The sequence below is a fragment of the Ptychodera flava genome, chromosome 8, assembly GCF_041260155.1.
Source record: "Ptychodera flava strain L36383 chromosome 8, AS_Pfla_20210202, whole genome shotgun sequence".
Taxonomy (NCBI): Eukaryota; Metazoa; Hemichordata; class Enteropneusta; family Ptychoderidae; genus Ptychodera; species Ptychodera flava.
This window is the reverse complement of record NC_091935.1, coordinates 37,524,918-37,550,759: the sequence shown is the minus strand read 5'-3', so window position 1 is coordinate 37,550,759 and position 25,842 is coordinate 37,524,918. Positions and strand designations below refer to the sequence as shown.

General features: G+C 37.5%; 1 protein-coding gene and 1 long non-coding RNA gene across 3 annotated transcripts in view; both read right to left on the bottom strand.

The window, feature by feature from the left end:
- Positions 1 to 25,401, bottom strand: part of LOC139139240 (uncharacterized) — a 29,097-nt gene extending 3,696 nt beyond the window's left edge. Inside the window, exons 1-4 of one of the 2 annotated variants that reach the window (XR_011553759.1) lie at positions 25,223 to 25,401; positions 13,362 to 13,588; positions 2,075 to 2,384; positions 1,600 to 1,744 (exon numbers count right to left, since the gene is read on the bottom strand). This is a non-coding gene — a long non-coding RNA (uncharacterized lncRNA). The remainder of the gene's footprint in view (positions 1 to 1,599; positions 1,745 to 2,074; positions 2,385 to 13,361; positions 13,589 to 25,222) is intronic. The other variant, XR_011553760.1, reaches the window with a different exon arrangement.
- LOC139139242 (insulin-like growth factor 1 receptor) overlaps positions 1 to 25,842 on the bottom strand; it is a 156,918-nt gene that overhangs the window by 96,520 nt on the left and 34,556 nt on the right. The gene's annotated exons all lie outside the window — the stretch shown is intronic.

Sequence of the window (25,842 nt, the reverse complement as noted above, 5' to 3'; positions counted from 1 at the left end):
AGCATTACACTTTAATCGGAATGAGCATGGTATTGATGATGTTTCAATCATATTTATCATACAGGTTAACAAAAAAGATGACAAATTCCGCAAAAAAACTTGAAACCATCTGGATACATAAACTGAAAATATCACACTAAGAGGATCGAACATCAAAAAAATGTTTTCCCACACTCCTTTGCGATTACCTGTTAAACGACATCTATACACCCTACCAAATTGTATAAATTCGGGATTTCCTTTGTCTTCACCATACCTTTTTCCATCACCCGGGTATCACCAAGATAAGTCCCATAACTTATCAGGTACGTTCTAATCTATTCTGTATTCTAGACATTTGTTTCCGACCCAGATTGCAATGTAAACATTTTTTAGTCAAATCCACTCCTACTTTTTCTCAGTCTTCTACATAAGCAATGTCATTTTCTTGTACACCACACAGTACAATAAATTACCCACAATGCTGTTTGATTTGTACCATTTGAAACCATTAAATAACCATAAAAGTCACATTCTGCAAGTACTACAAATGTCACAGTTTTGGGAAGCAAGTTATGACCAACTGAAGGGGTCATTCTCTGAAAAAAAGTTAGCATGTAAATTTCTCTTGTCTTTTCTATTTGGAAAAAATCAATATCCTTTTGTTTCATAAAACAGCTGGAACTAGTCTCCCTACTTTCTATCACTTTATTATGTATGGCTGATGACACAATCAGCAGAAAATTTACAAAAATCCTTTCTCTTCTCTCAATCAAGCACTGTTTTCTTAATCCTTTAAAACGGGTATTGAGAAGAAAGGTGTTTTTAAAAGTACGTTTTCAGAATTTTTACAACTAGTCCAGGAATTTGTCTACACATGGGAGACATGGTAGACTTCACAGGGGAATCTACGTTGGTACAAATCATGATGTATTATGGGAAATCTCTAGTACTGTGCACCAGCGATGCATATTTTGCAGCTTTCAAAAGCATTCAATTGTGTGTACGCCAAATTGAATACATTCCACTGTCAAGTTGGAATATCCAAACACACTGAGATCTGTTTATTTTATCACTCTCTTCACAAGAAGCTCTTCCTAATGAGCGAACGTCAGACGCGAGAAATTTTTATCTAGACGAAATAACTAGCGTGTCAACGTATATATATATATATATATATATATATATATATATATATATATATATGTGTGTGTGTGTGTGTGTGTGTGTGTGTGTGTGTGTGTGTATGTATGTATGTATGTATATAAATTAACACAACATTACTTCAAGTACAAAGTAATGATATCATTCCTAAGTTTCACTTCATGCATCCTGCAATCTGTCTGATGATCGCAGGATGCATGAAACTTAAGTAACAGATATCATTACTTTGTACTTGAAGTAATTTTGTGTTATTATTAAGAACGCTCTGCTTTAACATCGAGCACTGTAATTTCCCACGAGGACACCTGTATACTTCGATATATATATATATATATATATATATATATATATATATATATATATATATATATATATATATATATATATATATATATATATATATATATATGTTGAATAAGTGAGAGTTCTAAGTGAGAAAGAGCGTAAACATGTTACCTATGTATTTGTTTTTCGTGTTCGATGAAAGGCTGTAGCTGTATGGTTCGATAATGTGTTGGTATTTCTTGAAACCACTTTGTGAAACCAAATTGTGTAGACCTTCTAAAGTTCCAACAAGTGGAAAGAACGTTGGCTGAAAATCCTGTATTTCAGTAAAAATTAAAGACAGCGACAAAATAATTTGAAATGCAAAGAAATGTTACATTTCCTGTAACTATTGTCATAATAAGTCAGCCCTGTTTGGCAACTTTGACTGTGATAAGATTATTAAAGCAATCCATTTCTAAGTTTTCATTCATATGAAACTGTGCACAGCTTCGTTTCTTTCAACGCATACGCAATTCAAAGGGATTTAATTAAATTTCCTCCAAGGCTTTAAATTGTAACAATTGTAACAGCAAAGATCAATCTAAAAGCTAAAGAAGTTATTTTCATGAACGTTGACATTGTCTACATAATGAAAGTTTCTCACCTTTAAGTATTTCATCCATTTAGGCAGTTCTATACTCTTGTAATAAACATCCGTCAAGACGTTTTCGCTCAGAAGAACATCGACTAAAATGAACCATTTTCCTTCAGACACCAGCGAACATTTTGAAATACCTTCTGTTTGTCTTCCATCCAATGGAGAGCTGCCATACAGTACACTTTTGTAAAAGTATTTTCAAAGTGACTTAAGGTCTCCGGAAGTATCATAGAGTCAGCAGCAAGATACTTTGTCTTACCATAGACAGAGTTGTTCTTAATTGCAAAATCGATAGCATTAGCGGAGATGTCAACACCTAGAAATTAGAAATATGTATTATGTAAGTTGAACAGTAAGCCGGTAATCAGATATGCCGGTCGCTGATACATGTTGCCATAAATATGACATGGATACAATTTAAACTGTAGTTTGCGAGTTAATAACAATACATACAGATTTTGTCACAAAAAGTATTTCATATGTGAAGAAAATTTAAATCTAATTATTTGATCGCCGAAATGAGAAAATATGAATAAACGATATGTTGGTTTAAAAACGTTTCCAGCTGTTAACTGAATTAAGAAAATTCTCGATCGGATTAGAATTATTAACACACGCCTCGTAGCTACCTAGCGACGACATCACAGTCAAAACCACTCAATAAATCTTCATTCTTATATGAGAATGGTTAACAACCGACCTATACTGTTACAATTTTCTGACTGCACTTTCACGTGCTGTAGGGGACATTAAGTACTAAGTTGCACATACATACTGTAATAAATACATCGCTTAACAATACATCACATGACACCGGATACTACTTCGTCCACCAGTAGAGCTACCAACCCAGGTTAGGTTAGTTAAAAAGACATGTAGGTACGGTAACAACAATTACATCGTGAGAAAATTATTTTTGATTTGGCAATTTAGCTAACTGATCATTTTCTAATTTTCGTTTATTTAGTAAAAACGATAGCAATTTTAGTAATGAATAGAATCATATCACCCATGCCCTTACCGGATAAGGTCATACCGGGGCTGTACGATTCTGCACTTAAGAGGCATATTCGGGATTCCCATAGAGCGCTAAACAGAGAATGTGAACATCCTACATGGGAAAACAAAACGCTCTCGTAGAAAATAAAGAATTAAACACCCCACATGAGAAAAAACGTGGCTGTTTTAAGATGGCAATCGCCATGAAAGCCTACACTGAAATCCCTTGTGAGTAAATATTTTGGGAGATTCTACCATTGAGAAGAATTGTTTAAGAAAAATGAAAACATCAGAGAATGCAGCAGTATTTCAATTGCCTATACACATAGTTCGTTACATAACAGAAGCATGTGCATGTTTGCGGGTATTTCTTTGGATCATAAACAGGTTATTTCCTCCATGTGTTAAATTACCTCGTGTTTCATGTAAGATACAGATCTTGAAATGAAGTTTCAAAATCTTATATGTCAATTCTATTTTTAATGTGTCCATCTTGAGCTTGTTTATATGAACTTAGTTTGTTATAAAATGAATAATTACATGTAATCATGATATGTGTTTTGAGAATGCCATATGGCCAGAGAATGGCAAAACCATTCATTACTGTTGGCATGAATTATTTATTTATTAAGCTCCACTGGTCAATTCCAACAACTCAAGTCCACTGAAGACCATTCAAATTATGTACAAAGCCTGTGCGTATGCCCGTTTGTAGATATAGTTCTATTTGTTTTATCCAAGTGTTACGTGCAGAGAAAACGAACAAAAGGGTGAACTCAGCAGTTTCCGTTTAAACAAAATTTATTACGAAAATAAAACTAATTGCTCAGTCAGGGATAGAGTACAAGCTTTAAAAGTGTACAGACTACTTATCTCAGCTGGGACGGCAGAGCTCCAGTCTCAGAGTTGTAACAGTCAGTCGGATGAATGAACAGTCCTTTGGCTTGCAGGCTTGAAACTGCACAAAGTCCACAGAATAAATCCAGCGTTGGCAGTGAAGGTCTTGAAAAGTCTTGAGAATGACTACTGCTGGAGTTTAGTAACACACAAGAGACACGATCCCAAAAGTCTGACTGCAAGCCTGCTGTCCCAGTATTTATACTCATGTGCTTACATAAGCATATAAGAACAATCTAGAACTTTTATTGACATGCTAATTACTGTTCTAAAATTATCTCTCTTACACAACTAACTAAATTTCTAGAACATTCAAAACATGACTAATTGAATTCAAGGTTGTGAGGTCATTAAGGGCAGTGACCTTGAGAATGTTCTAGACTAATTGAACTCAGGTCATGATGAGTGTGGGGGAAATGACCTACATAACACAAGTATTGATGCTAAACCTTTCTGTACGCTGTCAAAATTTGTCACATTTCGATGGTTTAAAAGCTCCTAAACTTTTTCTTTATTGACAACTGCATGCGGCTCTAGATACCTTGCTGGAAATCGATGATCATGTGTCGTCAGGTGAAGATCATCGCAATAAGAACGTCACTAAAAACCAAGATGACAACAATAACAATAAAACTGTAATAGCTCATGAAGCTATTGGTACGATGAAAATGATGTGATTCTAACAATCCAGTAAACACGAAAGACAGTCTAGGTTATTTTACATGTTTAGGGCTTTGTAGCAGCACCCGTTATTATATAGATAAAGAGCAGAACAATAATAGACAGGAAAGAATCTCTTTGGTTTTTTTTCACAAAAGCTATACGTTCACAAAGACTGGAAATTTACAGTTCAATCAGCTTCGGCATTGAGTGATCAGTTTATAACTTATCTTCATAATTGTAATTTGCTCCGTGTTTTCCGTTATAAAGGTATACCTAATATACTTTCATAAGTCACAACAGGCAATAACACGTACAAAAAAGGATATATTTATCTCACAAAACCAAGGAAGGTAATCACCATTGTGTGATACAGCCAGTGACTTTGTTTACGGGCCAGTGGCTGCAACTTTTGATGATTATCTTATGTTTATCCTCTGTATTTATTAATTTCAGTATCTTCTTAAAGTTTTGTATTTTATAACGCCAAGCTTATCAGCATAGCCAATGTATGTGTAACGGTCCTTGTTTATTGTCCAAAAATGAATTTTAATCAAGACTAAAATTCAAATGTCAACACTTTTACAGATATCCTTTGTGTTAAGAAGCTAAACGATGGCCATTGTAATATGCTTTAGGGAGTTGAACAAGATACTGTAGTAAAATATACAGAGCAAACATACCGAAAAACTCATCAAGGTTGCAACTGTTGTACTTCTAAACTTTTATAGAGAGACTCTTTGTATAAAAAGGAGCTTTGTGTCCTGTATGGTAAAGACCGTGAGAAAATGTTTTTTCTGTTTATTATTTTATGTTTCATTCCAATATACGATTTTATTTACCCCGCTACCATAACGTGGTTCAATTAGTGTTTTTTGTTTATAGTTTACAGTTCTTTCGAAAACGGGGCTGTATTTATCCTGATAGAGTAAAAGACAACATAGACTAAGTGTTGTTTTGTATTATTCTGTAGCATCATAGTCTGCTTAAGTCAGTTGAGTTTTTGTAGTTTTATGAAGATGTTCTTTCAAGGAAAGGGCTACACTTGGTGTTCAATACTGTTCTACATTATTATTTCTGTTTATTTCATATCATTTCGTTTTTATAATATGATTTAATTTACTTTGGAAGCAGTAAATATATTTTAATACATAAATGAAAAATCTTTCCATAAAATAATACTAGTTTCTGGTATTCTATAAAATGTGAGAATGTTGGTGAATTGGTGGCAAAGTCACTATATTTGAAATCAGTTTCATGTCATTCTATATGTAACTAGTCTAGTACGTATCTATCTTCGGTTTTCTTGACGTAGTCTGAGTTTAGCATCTCGCACTATTGTCTCCGACCTGGTACCAGATAACACGCCAGGGACATTATGTAATTGGCTTACCCGAATATGATCATTTGTTGATTGGAGTTATGATTATAGTAAAGGCAGGAGCTACCAATAACTTATGTTTATCAGAACTGCAGCACACTGATCATATCATTTCTGCAATGTACAATCTTTATCAGTAGAAAAACATTATTAACTTCCATAGCAGACACTGTTGCATTATCTCCTCAGTATGCTTTCACTGGTATTATATGTAATACACTGTCCTCAAGTTTGATTTTACAAGGTTTATTTTCAAGTTTTGACAATTTTACAAGTTTTGGTATTTTATTTTTTGGTATTTTATTTCAAATGCTTGGGCCTCAGCCCATCGCAAAATATGTATACATCTGAACAGAGAGATGGGGAAATATTTATCACAAGTGAACAATTCCTAATCTGTATCAGTCTTAAGAAGAAACTCTTCTCGCACTTTAAAAGATCTATGCACATACAGAGACAATTTGTACTAAACAGAATGATTTTTTTGAAGATAACAAACCAATAAATTTATCGTGAGTGGGACACAGTCGAAATTTTTCTGGTATCAATTCTATTCTGTGTTGCTGATACAAAGGGCAGAACAATACAAAATGACACTCATCCTCCAGAATTTCAATACATTTACTCTTACAGAAAGTATATAATCTTTGCACAACTGGAACGACTGGTCTACTGTGACGACCTGTTTCAATTGCTAAATTATGGTTTGATGTACGAAGTTTTGCCAAGTCAGATTTAAATTTCATAATAGTAATTGAAGATAAATACATTTCAGGTTCTGGTAATGATTTGAATTTCACATAAGAACAAAGTCTACGAGATTGATGTACAGCAGTTGACCATTCTTGTCTGTAGCAGTCTTGAAGTCTTGTTTGAAACAAAAGTAAAAACGCCTTTTTTATCACCAACCTGCTGTTCAATCCACACAGAACCGAAGCCATATTTGTGAAGTAAATTTTTTACCTTTGTTACCAATGTTATCCTTCCTACTCAATCTAATCTTCTTAGCATAAGGTAACAAGCTTTCGGGTAACGTGCATTATCCATTTCTAAAAGTTTCAACCAATAAGAAACACGGCATTTCATATCAATACATGACAGGGGGAATCTACCATAGTCCCCCCAAAAAGCTTCAGCGTTTACATTTGTATTAACTCCCATCGAAAAACGACAAAATTCAAGCTGAACCCTTTCTATATGGGGAGAGTATTCATTTCCCCAGATTTCAGCCCCATAACAAATTACAGGTACAACTGAAGTGTCAAACAGCTTAAACGCTTCCCCTAAAGGGAGACCACCCAATTTCTTTATAACTACTTTTATTTGATGCAATGCTTTTTTTCCTTTCGTGACTAGTTGATGTTTGGCAGGTGACCAAGACAGCCTTGATGACAATAAAATCCTTAGATAATTGTAATGTTTTACTGTTTTAACCTCCGCTCCATTATAGCCCCACCGTTCATAACTCTTCAGAATACCACCATTTCTAAAAACGATGGCTTTGGTTTTCTCGAGATTGACGAACATACACCAATGCTTATAGAAACGTTCAAGATGGTTTAGCTTTCTTTGCAAGTCAATGGGTAAATCGTCCACATCGGTCACATCATCAGCATACATCAACATTCCTATATTAGGAATGTCGTTATTTACAAAAAATACCACTGTTACAATCTCTATTCATATATGAAGCTAATTCGTTCACAAATTAGGAAAATAAAAAGGGCTCAGCATCCATCCCTGCCTTGTGCCTACAGTACGATCAAAATAGTCTGTTAAGCCACCATTACATAAAACACATGATTGTAAGTTATTTTACAATGAACATTACATTTACGTTACTTTATGGTATTGAACAATATCAGAACTGGTTACAAACTAGCGGTAGGTTGGCAAATGAAAATTATTTCGATGTCGCGGGAAACTGAAGAATTGAATTTGCTGTACATGTACGGATGGCATACCAGTTACGTAACCGCAAACCCGCACATTTGCCACATTAAGGTTGACAAAATTCATAGACGTGGATGTGGATGCTGCAGTCACACCGTGTGTCCCTCGCCTTTTACAACTCGATGGTGACGTGGAACTGAATCCAGGCCCTCGCCAGAAAAGACAAATAAAACTTTCGACAAGTGGAGACTTGATTAACATCGAAGAACAAGAAGAAGAGGGTGCGGAATTAGTTCTAACAATTTTAAAGGCAATACAGGTGGACATGAAAGACTTGAAGAAAGAAATGAGGCACGTTACAAAAACTGTTGAAAATATACAGAAAACACAGGACGAGCTGGTAAGAGAAAATAAAAAGTTAACGGAAAGAATCGAAGTGTTGGAAAGAGAAGCAGTCGGTCTTCGTTCACAGACCTGTCGGAACAATTTGATATTTCGAGGTATTCAGGAGCAGCAAAATGAAACTTGGTAAGAGTGCGAAACGGCTGTACGCAAAGTCTTAAAGGCAAAGCTCAGTGTATCTGGCGAAGAACTCGAGCGTGAAATACGAATAGAGAGAGCTCATAGACTCGAGTTTAGACCCAAGGCTGGAACTCCGCGCCCGATTATTGTTAAATTTTTGTCGTTTAAAGCTAGTACGAGAATTCTATAACTCGCGTGTCAGATTTTGACTAAAGAATCGGGTCTTTTCATTACGGAAGACTTTCCGCTTACAGTTCGTCGCACAAGAAAGAACTTGATTCCGTTCACAATGAAAGCGCGTAAAGACGAAAAACAATCATATTTAAATTATGATAAACTAGTTATTGACGACAAAAATTTCAAATACAATGCTGAAACTAACAACTTGGTGGGCATATAGAGGTGTGGCCAGGCTCGGCAACTGCATAATATTCAGAGAGATAATCCAGGTATCAGTAGCAACCAAAATGTTTCCTATACTATAGTAACATGGAAAGCCAGAGGTTTAAGTCGCACATTCAAAATTGCTCATTGAAACGTTATTTTTCCACATTTTCTATTGTCAGTATTTGCGAAACGTGGGCTAAAACAACTAGTGATTTCACCAATTGGCTTGAACCCACTCATAAACCTTATTCCAATGTTAAAAAAAGAATCCGTAAACGTGGTAGGTACTCTGGTGGAATATGTATTTTTGTGTCACATAACCTAAACAATTATTTTACAAGAGTTCGTGGTGATTTTGATGATGCAGTATTTCTTCAAATCAAAAAGCATTTCATATACCAAAAGATATCATTTTTGGAAGTATATATGTACCCCCTGAGGGCGCATCAACTTATAATGATGAATCTAATGGTAATGTCAGTCTAGAAAATTATATCCCAGAGCTTAAAGCAAGGTATCTCAATCCCGATTTCATACTAGAGGGTGACTTTAACACTAAAACGGGTAACTTAAGTGATTACTCTGTAGATTCATCAGAAGAGAATGAAATACATCAACTTGATTATGAGATTGACGATTTTGTATGAACAGAAAGTGTCGAGATAGTATTGTAAATAATTTTGGTCGAACTTTAATTGATTTCTGTTGCCATTCGTACTTACATCTTCTAAATGGACGTTTCCAAAGTGACAGTGATGGTAATTTCACCTGTTGCACAAATAACGGGGCAAGTGTAGTTGATTATATAATAGTTAGCACTTCATTATTTGAAATGTGATTTTACTGTGGGCTCCAATGATTTGTCAGATCATTTCCGATTTACTGTACATTGTGTGTAAAAGGTGATATTATAAATGGTAATATGGAAGTGTTGACTCAATTGATCTAAACACATGGGAAAAGTATAGGTGGAAGCAGAATATTTTGCCTGAATTTACTAGCTACATCGGGGAAATTTACCCTGAAAATTAATTTTGGAATATTAAACTGACATGGTCATTGAAAGGCTTTCGAGTCGATTTTATTCACTTTCACTCACTGGCTAACAAACAGCGGTGTACTAAAATACCGGAAGTGACGTCGTAAACTTGGTCATTGAAGCAGTCGACGTGTGCACGTGTGCAACTGTAAACTTCTCCACTTACAGTGTATAGAATGACTACAGAATATAGGGGCTAAGCACTCGGTGTCGATGTTTAAGTCGAGCAGAAATAAAGTTTTCTGCGAATACCACTTTGAGAAGGGCTGCTTTTAGCGAAAGTTGCAAGTCCAACTACTGAACTACAAGCCTAAAAGAAAACTGCCCGGGGCATATCCAGCCCCAAGTGCTTTGCTTGTACATATGGGACTGTGCGTACGCTCAGGCACTAGAAACTGAACGTTGTAGACAGGACCGATGGTTCTAGACTAATCATGGCTACATCAGGGTGTTCTGTAACACATTAAAAATGCTTGCACTTTTAGAATTAATGTCGATCTCTTTAGAGCATTGGCTTTACTTCGGTCTCGGCATGATTTCACAGCGATTGGATTGACAATGACGTGACAGGCATGATTGATCGCCGAGAGTAATTTGAACTTCGTCATCGGAGCTAGAATAGTCACTTTCCGAACTCGAGTCGCTGTAACTTTCTGACGATGTCAGTCTTGGATCATCGATTGCTCGTTCAGGTTTGCAGTTATACCGATTATCTTCGCCATTATGATTTTCAGTCGAGCGCTGAGGTTTGCGTACCGCGTACGCGTACTCTACTTGGCGTAGAAGAGCTTGGTTATAAGTGACCTCGCTTTGAAGCCTCTGTGACTAGTCTGGTTCCCTGACCCATTTCCCCGGTAGAGGGCATCGGGAAATATAGGGTCAGGTACCGGCTAATGTAAACATGGACGCTATTGGGTTAAAATAAAACAAGCTGTGATTGGATGAAAGTAACACTTGTAACTTTTTCTCATGTTTCTTGGGTTTCGCACTTTCTGGCTCACTTGACACCAACTTCGTGTTTGTACCACAAAGCCGTGGAGGTAGAAAGAAAGACTTTTTACCTTCATGATTTAGCCACTGTGATTTAGCACACCTCTTGATACTTTTAGAACGTCGACATGATGCCTGGCATTTTTCACGAAATTCGGACACCATTCTATCCATCGAAATCAATCGTCGTTCACAGTTCCAACAAAGTTTGCTTTCAATTAGCTGTGATATCGCAGCAGTACTTGTGGCGTGTATCGAATGTGCTCTGGTCATTGGGGTCACGCCACAGTCGGCGATGACCTCAATGACCCTAGCGCATTCGATACACGCCACAAGTACTGCTGCGATATCGATATCACAGCCAGCCTTCAATCACCTCTATTTCCCCGTACTTCTGGATTAATCCTTTCAGTTTATATTTCCCGTCTCGTGTGCCAATGTTTTTGGTTCGGATACCAGTGTTCGAACATAATTCTGATCCAGTCGAATTTTGACCGGCGTTTTCATGGTAGCAGCCATATTTGTTGCAGCATGTTCTGTCAGGTGACTAACCTCCGCCATCTTGAACAAAATTCTGTTCAAGATGGCTACCCGGTACCTGACCCTATATTTCCCCACGCCCTCTACCGGGGAAATGGGTCAGCGAACCAGACTACCTCTGTGACTAGTAAGTTTGATACGTCACTTCCGGTTTCCGTGCGTTCAGCTTGTGGCCACTGCGCTAATACGCGCAAGTGAAAGTGAATGAAACCAACGCTATTTTGTTTATTTTTCACTAAATAACGACCTGATTACCTAAGAAAGTCTGGGTAAATTTCCCCGTTAACATTGGTGGGTGAGGGTTACCATCATCATCACAATGTTATACTTCTCTAATATTGTTTACATACATGTGTTGCACGAGAGACTGCAGATAATATAGTTATTATATTTGAGTGGTTAAAGCTGGCTAGTGCAACTGTAGGAGCTACACCGTTTGCCCGGCACTTGAATATTGCTGGAAATAATGAAAGGGTAGTGTTGTGCCTTTCTGAATCTGTGTGTAGTACTGAATATTCCTGATAATAATAGAAATTATATCTTTTCAATCGTACTCTAATTCTCTGCTAAATAGTGAGGTTCACATAAACATTCAGTGATATATGACAAAAATAGAAGCACATTTATATATTAAAGAATTTTTCAACGTCTTTATCTTGAAGGAAACGTGACGTATTTCCAAACCATCTAAATGTCTATGGTCGACAAAACCTGACTGTGCACTGTTCATTCAAGTGTATATGCACATAGTTCATTACATCACAGACACTCAAACTACAAAGATTACTTTAACACCAAAACCCTCAGCAGGTGAATGACTGCAGCTATGAACTTCGACACGTGCGGGCTGATTAGTGTACAGGAGATTACATGCATTGCTTCATAGGCAATGCATGTAGCTCAAGCTACAGATATTTCTTCTACCATGATTCCTGAGGGACCATGCTTCAATGACTGCAGCTGTAAATTTACACGCATGTGTTCTGTTTGGTGTATGAAAACCTTTTTGCATTGCTTCAGAGGCAATACAAGTTGTCTCTCCTACGCCGTACACTACTTCAGCACACATCAGTATAGCAGTCAATCACCTATGAAAAAATGTGTTTTGAAGCAATCTTTTTGGTTTGAGCTTCTGATATGTAATGAACCGTGTGCATAGACACTTGAAACACTGGTGCATACTCTGATGTTTTGATTTTTTCCTAAATAATACTTCTCCATTGTTGAAGTGACTAAAATATGTACTCACCATAGCTTTCAGTGTAGGCTGTCATGGCGGCTGCCATCTTAAACACAGCCACGATGCAACACGTTTTTTTTCTCATGTAGGGTGTTTCTTTTTTTGACGAGCATTTTGTTTTCTCATATATGGTGTTCACATTCTTGGATTGGCTCTCTATTGAAGCCCTGATATTACTATAAAACGAGTCTCTGCTCTGATGAAAATTGACTTAGGATAAGCCTTGCTTGAGCAATACACTATACCAGGCAGGTGGAATAAGTGACAACGATGCCACCAGTAAATCGATATTTCAAACCCTCTATAACGATGAATTTTTTTAATACGCTGGTCAAAAGGCATGCTGCAGCATATCGTAAACATGACTGGCCATCTAATAAATTGGTATGACAAGGAACAATTGGAGGGTTTGCATTCGATGGAAAACAAGTTGTGTGTCCGAATCTTATCATGGTGATGGCTATTTTGGTGTGTGAGAACGAGATTAGGTACTAGGGACATAATCTGCACTTCCTTGGTTTAGATTTGATTTTTCCCTACAAGCAGGCTAATTTGGTTTTTCATTTGACATGTCTGCCAACATATCAATAGACGGAAGACCCCCTCTTAGACAGTGATCATACAAAGGAGGAGTAGCTATATTATCTTTTGTGAAGCCTGAAATTAAGGCTTCACATATTGATTTCATCTAATTTCACTAGGCATGTTCTAATCGCTTGTGTATGTCTACTTACGCATGTCTTACCTACTACAGATTTGACATTATCTCTCTGTGCTATCATCTTTGTCAATTCTCCAGTTCCACAGCCGATATCTAACACAACATCTCCGTTCTCCCAATCATCTCTCCATAGAGATAATAACTTTAGACCAGCTTTATGTTGGAATTCTCTGTGGTTTGAGTACCACGCCCAATTGGTGTCATTCATAACCTTGCAGTTAGGTGAACCCGCGGTTAGCAACTTTTAATGACTGCAAAAATGAAATTATGGCCTTGTATTAGCACTTTTATCAGACTACTAGTATTTAAAATACGGAAAGTCACTAGTTTACGGCATCGTCATAAGCCCGAAAGGCGCATGTTGAACGGCTTTGCTTGTTTTGTTAACCTCTCTGTTCCATAAACGACCTCCTGAATGCTAAATCAGCTTATTTATAGTTTTGCCACTGTTACTGTAAAATCGACATCTTTGTTTATAAAGGAGTGAAAGACGTGGAAAACCTGGTATTCATGTTTATTAGGGATAAGGAGACACTGGTATTCTCAGTCAATAACCAGGATTTCGTGAGGTTAAACAGGTTTATTGCTGTTCTAGCAACAATTTAGTGATATTTAAGTGTGGCAATTTGCAGGACTGTTAACGTCTACATTGACTACAGAGGATGTCAGACCATGGCACAATGCACAAGTCAAAAGGTGAGTCCTCCTGTGATTTAATGGTAGCAGTGGCAATCAATATCTATGAAGAACTGAGGTTATATCGGTTGCAAAGTCACTCTTGAGAGGACAGTAAAGGCGCCATCCCCATTTCATTGTTACTCTGTATTCTTCTAAGGTTTTGAGTATTATTTACATATTCATTATTTGCATCATCTAATTAACACTTTTGTTGAAGGAATATGGATTGAAAGCGATATTTTCTAAAGAATGGCTAAACACAGAACAAATGACACTCGCAAGATAAACAAAATTAACGGATTTAAAAGTTATTAATCCAATAGAATATCTTTTCGTTGTAGAATTGACATTATATTGACACAACAGGAACTCAACCGACGAGAAGTTTCCGTTCCGCATGGTTAGTTAAATCATATCCAAAGAGTGGCTGCAATTTGTCTTTACTACTATTTGACCTATTTTAATAGGACGATTTATAGATCTCTTGCTTGATTACTTGACATAGTTTATATTATAACACACCACATGCTCATTCCGTGTCGCGATTCGCCAGAATACGTCACGTGACGAGAAAATAGATACGTCCAGTCCCCATTAAATCGACAAAAGTGACGTCAGCGGGTATTTTATGAAATGCTATTTACCTAGGGAAATAGTTCAGACCAAATTTGGAAAAGTGCCCGGTCACTTGACCGTAGTGTCGTCTGCAACTTTGCAACAATGGCGGGTGATTAGAAGGTGGTGTGCGTCCGGGATGAGCGACTAGCCTCTCTCTAAAACAGATTTTCCAACATTTTCCAACATTCCGACAGCGTAGGACTTGGACAGTTTAACGTCGAAAAAGATTCAAGTGCAACCAAGTATTGTTGCTAGGTATGCTTAGGATATTTTTTGAAAGAAAGTGGTATCACTTTCAACTGTAAGCGCTATGGAATTATCGCCACGTAAACTTGTCACAATGGATTGTTGCGGTGCAAAATATCAAAACACATTAAAAACTATAACATAATAAACACCTATTGCCTGGTCATGAGGGCTATAGGGCCCGTCTATTACCCCGAGGGGCGTGTGTTACCAGAAACTCATCGCTATTCCCCGAGGCCGTAGGCCGAGGGGTATAGCGATGTGTTTCTGGTAACACACGCCACGAGGGGTAATAGACGAGCGCTATAGCCCGAATAAAGACCAGGCTATAGGTGTTTTATAACACACCACATGCTCATGTTGTATTGTTATATAATTTTTAATGTGTTTTAATATTTTGCACCGCAACAATCCATTGTGACAAGTTTACTGGGCGATGTCTCCACAGCGGTTTCAGTTTACGTAGTACCACTTTCTTTTAAAAATATTCTAAGCATACCTAGCGACATCCTTAGTTGCACTTTAATCTTTTCCGTCGATGTGCTGTTCAAGTTCCTACGCTGTTGGAATGTTGGAAAATGTTGGAAAATCTGTTTTAGAGAATGTGTCGTTACCTATCCCGGACGCACATCACCTTCCAGTCACCCGCCATTGTTGCAAAGCTGCAGACGACACTACGGTCACGTGACCGGGTACTTTTCCAAATTTTGTCAAAAAACTATTTCCCTAGGGAAATAGCTTTTCAAAAAATACCCTCTGACGTCACTTTTGTCGATCCGGTGGGGACTAGACGTATCTATTTTCTCGTCACGTGACGTATTCTGGCGAATCGCGACACGGAATGAGCATATGGCGTGTTATAATAAAACATGAGCGTGTGGTGTGTTGTAAAACCCCTATAATCTGGTCTTAATTCGGGCTATAGCGCCCGTTCATCACTTCTCGTGGCCGTGTGTTACCAAAAACACATCGCTATACCCTTCGGCCTACGGCCTCGGGGAATAGCAATGTGTTTCTGGTAAAACACGGCCCCTCGGGGTAATAGAAGGGCGCTGTAGCCCTCATGACCATGTAATAGGTGTTCACCAGTGCTGAATGAATAGTTCCAAATGCTGAGCGAGCATGGTGTATACGGAATAAATGTCGTCTTTGACCTTGGCTTTTTAAGCAGATCAATTACATGAGACCAAACACTTACATCCGTACAGTTCACTTGTGTGAGTGAATGCGCCTGATGAACAGTACTAATCAGCAATTGATGATTGATATATTTACAACAGGTGCAGCCAACGGAGCTATTCATCGAAAAAGCTATTCCAGGAGCAATTTTTGAGGGCAGGGGAAATTTTAATTTTGCTAGGGCAGGGGACATGTTTTTAGGTGGTAGGGGAGCAAATTTTAGTTTTTTTTTTGTAGGGCAGGGCGGATATCGGTTGATTTTCCTGGGGACAGGGCTTGGCGAAAAACTTTTTGAGGGGAATTGTTTCCAGGGCAGGGAAAATTGGCAAGTTGTTTTCGCTACAGGGCGAGGGAGCTTCAAAAATTCACAGTGGGGGGGGAACAGGCAAAAATAAGTGGGGAGTGGGTAAAAATGAAGTTTGAGTGTGGGAGGGTAAGTCGAAAAATTTTCTGTGGGAGGGCAAATTATGAACAGCTAATTAATTACCCTCTTGACTTAAATTAGTCAGTTCACATTATTTGTCATGCACAATATATCTTATCATAGTAAGGACCTTTTTAAAAGTGCATTGTTTGTTGGCTACAACAGTTACAATGTAAGTGGGGGTGGGATCACATGGAGGTTGCACCCTCGTCTCCACTCCAAGGGAGCCTCTTTTGAGGGGAGCGTGACGCTGCAACAGGCGGTGATATACATTGAGCAAAATACCAAACTTAATAATCCGCCCTCATCAAAGTTTGCTTTTGTGACCATGGATTCCATATAATCTCTCTTACCTTGCATATTTTTGACTTTGACATGTTTATTTCAACAAAGTCACATCTCCACCCCTGAGTGCATCTGTCCATCAAATACTAAGATGGTAGGTGCTGCGATTTAGGAGTATTTAATGTGGGCGGACATACATTCGCACATACTAACTAACATACAGACAGATAGACAGACAAACAGATAGACATGTATGCATACATACATTTATTTTTACAGCTTTTAACCTCCAACAGCCGACAATATCAGCTTGTTCAACTTGATACTACTGCTTATAATAATATTAACGAGTGTTAATTACATTCTAATTAAAGTAAACAAGACTTGCTTATCAAGATTTACGTCATAAAAACAGCATATCTGTCAGGTTATAAAGAATCTTGAGCTGGCTATCTTTATCAGTATTTTCATCCTATTAACCAAGCACATTTTAACTTTCAAATTAACATTGCAAGTAAGTTATGTTGATTAATTTGAGCCTGTAGGTACTCAGAGTAAGCACACAGAAGAGGCAAATGTTTGCAACTTAAGAGGTTCAAGGTCATCAAAAGCATTATAAGGAATCATGTAACACTTTCATTGCACTGTTTACATAGATTGCATAACTGCTATAAATAGCACATGAGGAATCTTACAGCCCAGCTTTACCATAAAAACCCTATCACTTTACCACTCTTTTAATTGACCACTCTATTTTTTTCCTCAAAAAGTAATTTTATATCCTCACCAAGACAGCCATAAATGGAAATTAGAACTTTCTCTATTTATTTGACCAACCTATCATGACAAACTATTATGAGCAATTTTAGATAACATACAGAGCACAATATATGACGGTTCAGAATATGTCAAAGTTGGGATTAAGGAAAGTTGCCTTTAAATGTTTTAATCCTCCGAGATGGTAAGCATTTCACTATGAACTGTCAAAAAAGTTGAACTTTCTAATATTTCTACACTAAAATTATTTTGGCTTTGTTGATTTCCTAATTAATTCAATTGTTTAAAATCATATGAATTATTTTTTCTGGGTGAATTGATAGGGTTTATACAGTACAAGAGTTACATACAATATCAGTCAAATTCAGTTAAAACATCAATTACCGTCTAAAATTGCATCATTCCTATAAATAGCACCTCAGCCTAGAACAGCACAATCATAATCTGCTCATTCACACAGGCAGTACTTGACTTTGAATAAATGACCTACTACATTTCACCTATGTACCAAATTTGAAAGCATGACAAAAAGTACCACAAAAATTTGCAAATTTCAGCTTGAGTTCACAGAGTCATCTTCAGGTCACTCCTAGGAACCTGTACACCCAATTAGAAAGTTAATGGCATGCACAGTTTCAAAGAAGATTTTTTGAACCAAAATTGGCAAAAATTGCCCAAAAATACAAATATGAAAATTTTGCCATAATTTTGATGAATTCTATTTTGAGTTATCACAAGGCACCTGTACGTCAAATTTTAAAGCGATCCGACCATTTGTTTAAGAGAAAAATAATTTTACTAAAATGGCAAAAAAAGAAAGAAAAAAACATCATAAAAAATAGAAAACATCAAATATTGACATCAAATCTATATGTTTAAATGAGTTGCGCGTAAGGTACCTGAAACCCAAATATGACAATGATCAGATGAGCAGTTCCCGAGTTATTGATTTTTGACCATTTTCGCTGTTTTTTCTACCTCATTTGCATATCTATGAGACTAAAAAGTTCATTTTAACAACGGCACATCTACACCATGTATGGCATCAGTACACCAAAAATCAGCTTAATAAGTGCAGCGGTTCGTAAGTTTTCGCGTTGGAAGGACAGACATCCATACATACATAGATACATAGATACATACATACATACATACATACATACATACATACATACATACATACATATACATACAAACATACATATATACATACATACATACATACATACATACATACATACATACATACATACATACATACATACATACATACATACATACATACATACATACATACATACATACATACATACATACATACATACAGACATACAGACAGACATCTCACATACAGACTTTTTTCAACCATATAGCCTCCAAATTGCCATATATGTATGGCAAATGGGAGGTAAAAACAGTTAATTATGTTTTAACACAGACCCTCTCCAGGGTCTATGGTTTTCAATAAAAAAACTGTGGTTACCAAAATGGTTACCATTGCAACATGAAACGAAAATGAACATGGAGTTCATACTGTGATAAATACACTTAGGAGAGCATTTTCATAGTAACTGGGATTACTTTTAATGGAATTTGGAAAAAAAATAGAAATTTTAAAACGCAAAGAGGTTACTATGGATTCACAGGGTAGTAAAAATGGATATCATATTTTGTCTTTCTAACCCAAAATAACCCTTTGGTATAATATTTCTGTTGATAACTGGATTTTTACACTGGATATTTGGTCTTTCTAACCCAAAAATATCTCTTTGATATAACACATTCTGTTGATTACTGGATTTTAGGTGGAATCTTTAAAAAACTGGTAATTTTTACTCCTGAATGGTTGCCATGGAAACATCTCACATTAAAATGAGTCTGATATTTTTTGGTGTGCTAACCAGAAAAGCCCTTATGATCAATTGTTTACATCAATCAATAGTTCTTTAATATGAATCAGGGAAAAGGTAACATTTTCAATCCCAAAATAGTTACCGTGGCAACTCGAAACATTAAAATAAGTCTGGTTTTTGTGTTCTCTGACCCGAATTTCCCCACTAGATTCCCCACTAGATAATTTTCATATCAATCAAAGTAACTTTCATGGGATATTAGAAAAACTCAAATTTTCAACACCTAAAACGGTTACCATGGAAACATGGGGCAGTGAAATCAATATCATATTTGGTCTTTTCGACCCAAATAAATTGTGAAATTTTCAAGGAAATTTAACTTATTACTATTCGCGTTATTATTTCTATATAATACTTATATTATATTAATTAATTGTACTTGGGCCTCAGCCCAAGTACATTTGTTTTCATTCCGTGGGAAAAAACTCTGTAAGGTATAACCATTTCTTGCTGAGACCAGGGAGGGCAAAATGTCTTGGCTTCATCTTTCTTTCTTGGCATAATAAATGGCGTAATGATGCTAACTTAATGGAAGTGCTGCTCTCAGCCAGTCATGAATAAGTGAGATGTGAATATAAATGCTTCTCTATCTGAGTTTTTGCCACAAAATCTTCTGAATATAATCAAAATGTGCATCGAAATGCAACAATTAATGCACCCTCCGTTTCCTAAGCGATGGCACGACCCTTGCTACACCCACTGGACGAGCCAAAGTGGGAGGGGTAATTTCAGTTTGGTCGAACAGGAGGGCTCGAGACCAGAATTTAACATTTAAACTTGAAACATGTTTAATCACTGACAAGATGTGGACTAGTGTTAATCAAAGTGAAAGTTTGAAAAGGAAATGTTTTATATCCCGGACACAATGAAAAACATTACGACTGAAACTGTACCCCCAGTTGAGAATAGTAATGCCCACAGCGATGGAGAACACTTATCCTTGAGCTGAGAAAACCAGACCATCATTTCGAAATAGAGCTGCAGATTCGAGAAGCTCGTTCAAAATAGCTAGGTACACCCCATAAAGGGGTGGTTTCGAGTTTTGAGGGCAAATTTCGCCTCCTTCATATAGAAATCGTACGTTTGTTTTTCCAGGAGAACACACCATTTGACACAAAATTTGCATGTAAAGGGGTCGCCAGTAAGTACGTGGTCAAATCTGGCATAAGAAACAATATGAAATGTTGGGTAAAGCCAGTCCAAAATAAACTGATTTGAACTTTTGTGTTTTGTAATTTATACCACTGCAGTAACATTACCTTTTTTTGACAACATCACACAATGTAATACGTTTTGAAACTGAATACTCCGACGTATTCTGTGTCTCCTTTGCTAAAAAATACGGTATGCCGATTACCATGTAAGGAGATGATGACGTCAAGACAGATTTGTAGTGCGTTTGGTCCTGGATGGTGCACGAAGTTTTGTCGAGGTAGCTTGTGTATTTATTTCCTAAATGGGAGAGATTAGGGTCGATCTAAACGAAGGCCGAAGAATGTTATGATACTCTAAGCGAGCTGAACTCTAACGCGAATGGTTGGATAATTTGGAGGATGTCTAGAAGCGGGGTCTAGAATGATCTCGTCTCATTAAGATTGCTTGGCGGTCAGTATTGAATTTCAACTGCGTCACAAGTTTGCGAAATGAGTATTCCGTCGAACGGTCAACGAACGATGTGTTTTAGAAATCTGGAGACATGGCACATCGCATTTTTATTTTAGTATTTTATATTTTACAAAAGATTTAAGAAGCAATGATTTTGTCGAAAATTCTGAAAAAAATATAGGAAGATTTGATCGCGAACACATTTTCACTTGGGGTCAACTAGCCCTGCGTACGATGCTGTGTGTTCCGCTACAGCTAATCGCCCCGCTCACAGTCCTGCAAAGACCCGTACGTCGGGTCGTTGACTTCAAATCCATTTTGGGACTTCACGTAAAAAGCCAAATTACTTCCGAAATTCAGCGTTCTTGGGCCCAAGTCGTATCCCAGCCTACTTCAGCTACTCGATCGCTTCCAAAAATGACAGTCTTTTATTCACTTCTCGTAAATAACCGTCGATGTCGGCAACTCTCTCGGTAGCCCTGCGTACGATGCGTGTTAGCTGTAGCACATAGCATCGTACGCAGGGCTAGGCAGGGTCAACCGGATGCGCTATTTTGCGGGTTGCGGGTTGCGGGCATGAAAAAATGTGTGTTTTTTTATATCATTTTCGCCCTTCTCACACTTCAGATTAGTTCAACCGCCGATAAAAGCACAATTTTCAAAATCGTTTTCAACGCCGTTTCAAATAATTTTATTGTGGTGAACACGATTACAGTCCTAGGAAACTTTTCAAAGTCACGCTGGATCAAATGCTTGAAGGGGGCATACCGGCATGGAGCGACTATCATACTGCAGGTGCAAGTCATACGTTCATGATATTAGGAGCAAATTATTGAGAGCTGCAGAACACAAACTCATCCAAAAATATTCCTATTAGATCGATTCCTGAAAATAAGGCAACGCACCGGCGTGTTTTTCCCACTGAAATTCTCGCGTAAAATGTTAGCAGAATGTCGTTCTCTGAGGTCGCGACCTCGCTTGAACCGAAACGGCAAAGTAAACTAAGTCCTTTGTTGTACGTCTTTTTCTTTTTAAAGATTTCATGAAAAATACACGGCATTTACAATACACATCACTTCTACGCTTTTTTAAGTCAAATCTTTCCTTATGCATTGCATTTAACTAGGCATTGTTTAATTTTCTGTATGAGTTGCCCTGGAACCGAATTGTGAATGGATGCATTACAGAGAATTTACTTCCTATGGCCTGATACTAGAAATGTAACAATTTTCATTCCGCGATAAGTGGCGACATTTCCGAGGCGCGATTTTTTTTTTGTCAGTCTGGTATTACGTATATTTCTCACTCACATCCATGGCAAGAAAGAAAAGTGATTCAGATCCCTAATTATTTGTAATGGCCAGGCAGCTCGGAATAAATAAATTGGTCCTCGGAATCGCCGCTTTTAGTTTAGCAGATTTTGATTTTTTTCAGAAACATGACGTATTTTCACCCATTTGGTTTGGTCTGTTATAGCATCTTTAGTCCAAAAAATCAAGTTTACAGCATTGATGTTTTCAACAGCCTTCAAATATACAGTATTACGTTAAAATACACCATATAGTAGTGTTTCATTAATTTTAACCCGGGTTTTAACCATCTTGACCTGATGGTGAAATATGGACTTCGCAGGAAAAGGGATACTGTACGATAGACCTGATCATCATTATTGATAATAGACACATTCTAAAGGTTTTATTTCTTATATACTAATGCCATATTACATATATTAGAAATCTAGCCATAATTCTAAAAACCCGCAGCCCGCAACCCGCACTTTAGCAGATACCGGGGTCAACATGGGGTCGCAGCCATGTTGCCTCAAAACTTATTTCTGTCTGCACTCAAAACTCAAAAATGTCGGATATGAACCTGAAAAATCGATGCAATTTCGTCAAAATTCGGCGAAATTTCAGCCTATAGACAAAATTTCATCTAGGTAAGGTAAATTTACTGAAATTTGATCGACAAATAATCCTGAGCTTGAACGTGACAGCTCGCCTTCTCCGGGAAGTCAAGTATCCAGCTGCCCATACACAGTTGCCCATATGGCCAGGTTTATGAGATTGTTTTCAAGCGAGCGAGCCAATAGAGCTAGAGGTCTGATTTTTGGTATATAGGAATAACTTAGCAATACAATTATTTTGACAAAATGTCACGTGACCTCAATGACCTTTGACCTCAAATAGATATATTTGTCCACAACTCAGTAACCACAAGTGCTACACCCTTCATATTTGGTATGATGGGACACCTCATGACACCACATATTGTACCTCATTAATTATGCGCATATCTAATTCTGAGCAAGCCAATAGAGCTGGATGTCCGATTTTTGGTATATAGGAATAACTATAGGGTAGAAATCTAAATATGCCCATCTAAATATTAGACATCTACCATCGAGAACAAAAGAAATTTGCTGTAATTTGAATATTTAAGGAGTTTAAGCAATTTTCACTATAAATAAAGAACCCCTGCCTCAAACTCCACAAAAGTTGCTAGACATATTTTGCCGTTGTCATGCCATTGCTTCGTTTAATAACCAGTTAATCAAATGCCTAATTGACAGGAGGAAATTCAAGACCATATTTGAATAGTAGTATATATTGTCCTCAAAATTACTCTATCACGGCCCAAGTACTCATTGCCTTCAGCAATACTGCCTTGTTATTATTATGTTTATTTCAGACTTAAACAGTCCATAGAAAAGAAAAAGAAAGATCATAAACTCACAAAGAATATTGATTGTTGACTCTGATCTCAGACTCCGTGTAGTCTAAGGTAATCATACTCAAAATTAAGGTTTCATACGTTACATGTATATACAGCTGCCTCCTCCAAAACTGTAGCGACTTACTCATAAAGTACCTATCTGACTCACATATTGCCTTCAGAAGCTTATTCGTGGACTGTTCCATCCTGCATATATACTTATAAATATTCTGTCTAATTATTTCACCAAGTGACATGTCATTTGGTGCAGACATACTGGAAGCACTACTAAAAGGTGGAACTCCAAGAAGTCGTCTCTTGATATTGTTGTACATGTCAATAGAAACGTATTGTCATCTGTTTGCATATATTATGATGAATTCAACTATGTACACTATTTGCCCACCAAGAGTCTTGCTAGATTGATTTTGTCATCCTCACCACTGAGTTCACTGGGACTCTACCAAGCTGTTACATGCGCTGGGTGATCAATGCTTTCTAACTAGAATATGAATGTGGGTTCTTCAAATGCCGCAAGGCACGGGTCACGTGACCTCTGGAATTCTTCAAAGTCTTAGTTAATAATACACAGACAAACATAGACAGATTCGCTATACTATTTGTCTGTGGTTAATAGTGCGAGCGTATATGCTTCAGAGGCGCGAGAGTGACTCCCGTCGTACAGCGAACTATGATGTACATCTACTCATTCTCAGCTGATATTCGAAAAGTACCCAGATAAAACAGGAGCCTGGCCAGTATCGTCCTATAGCAGGCCGCCGAAGGGAAGACAACATGATTATTATTCGTGTCACGTCTATATATTAGAGTACGCAAAATACCTACATTAATATCATAGTCTTGCCGCAAGACTAGATTTTGCGTAGTGTGACCCTGGTAGTGCACGGTCACTGGTTTGTTTAGGCACGACATCATCCGAGCGACGGGTAATTTACGACATTGTGACCATGCCATTCACCACATAGGTTACATGCATGATCGATAGCGAGTACACATTTAAAGTGACTGGTCCCAGTCGCTTGGCTTTTCACGGCAGCAGTTTCTGGCAAGATCATCGCGTCCACCGTACGATCTACGCAACAGTCTGCCAGAATAAATTTCTTTCAGTTTACTCTAGTCTCGACCAATAAGATGGCTGTTTTGCAACATCAATGTACTGGTATGGTATAATTATTGATACAGTTACTGCCATAGGAAAACATGCATTTTCCATGTTCATTACAGAATGCAACGCAGTAGCTGGTGATTAAGATTGAACTGATAGGTTTGCTTGCTCAACCCTTGCACACATTCCCTTTCTATGAAATTGGTATTGGTATTGCGTAGGACTTTTACACCCGGAAATAACACCATATACGTTTGTTCCTCTTGAGTCATTGTGACAGCAATGCGCACGATCACTTGCCCATTTAGGTATTACCTACCTGTTTGTCGATGTCGCATGACGAAGACGAACAGCAGCAAATGGCTAATCTTCGCAGAATGTCTCATCATATTTGCTGAAATGATTTGTCAATAAAGCAGGTGTAGACGAATTGCCATGGGGGAACTCACAATCTTGCTCCAACGTCCCCATCAGTTTTAACTTCCTTGTTCACATAATTTCATTTCCTTTCAGTTTAAGTGACCTTTCACCCATATGTCGGGTCAATTGTTGCTTCGTACCTTGTTCGGAGTTTCTTTCCTCTGGTTATTACACTTGATGACTTCACTTTTTCGTTTGATTTAACATTTCTCAACTTTTTCAGTCAAGATATCTCCAACAGCATGAGAAGGGAGTATTCAGTAATCACAGCGACGGGCCGTAGGAATTCCGTGCGCACCTGTACTGTAATATGTGATCCTCCCCCTGACCTCTTGTCTAAAATGTGACCCTCTCCCTTGTCAGACATTCTAAACCTTGACCCACACAAATCATTGCAATTTTCTTCCAAGGAATAACTGAACCAGCACCAGTTAATTTACATAACAATTGGTTTAATTGTTATGTAAGTTAGGGACAGAAATTACAGGGGAGGGCTGGCGTTTTTGGAGGGCGGGTTGC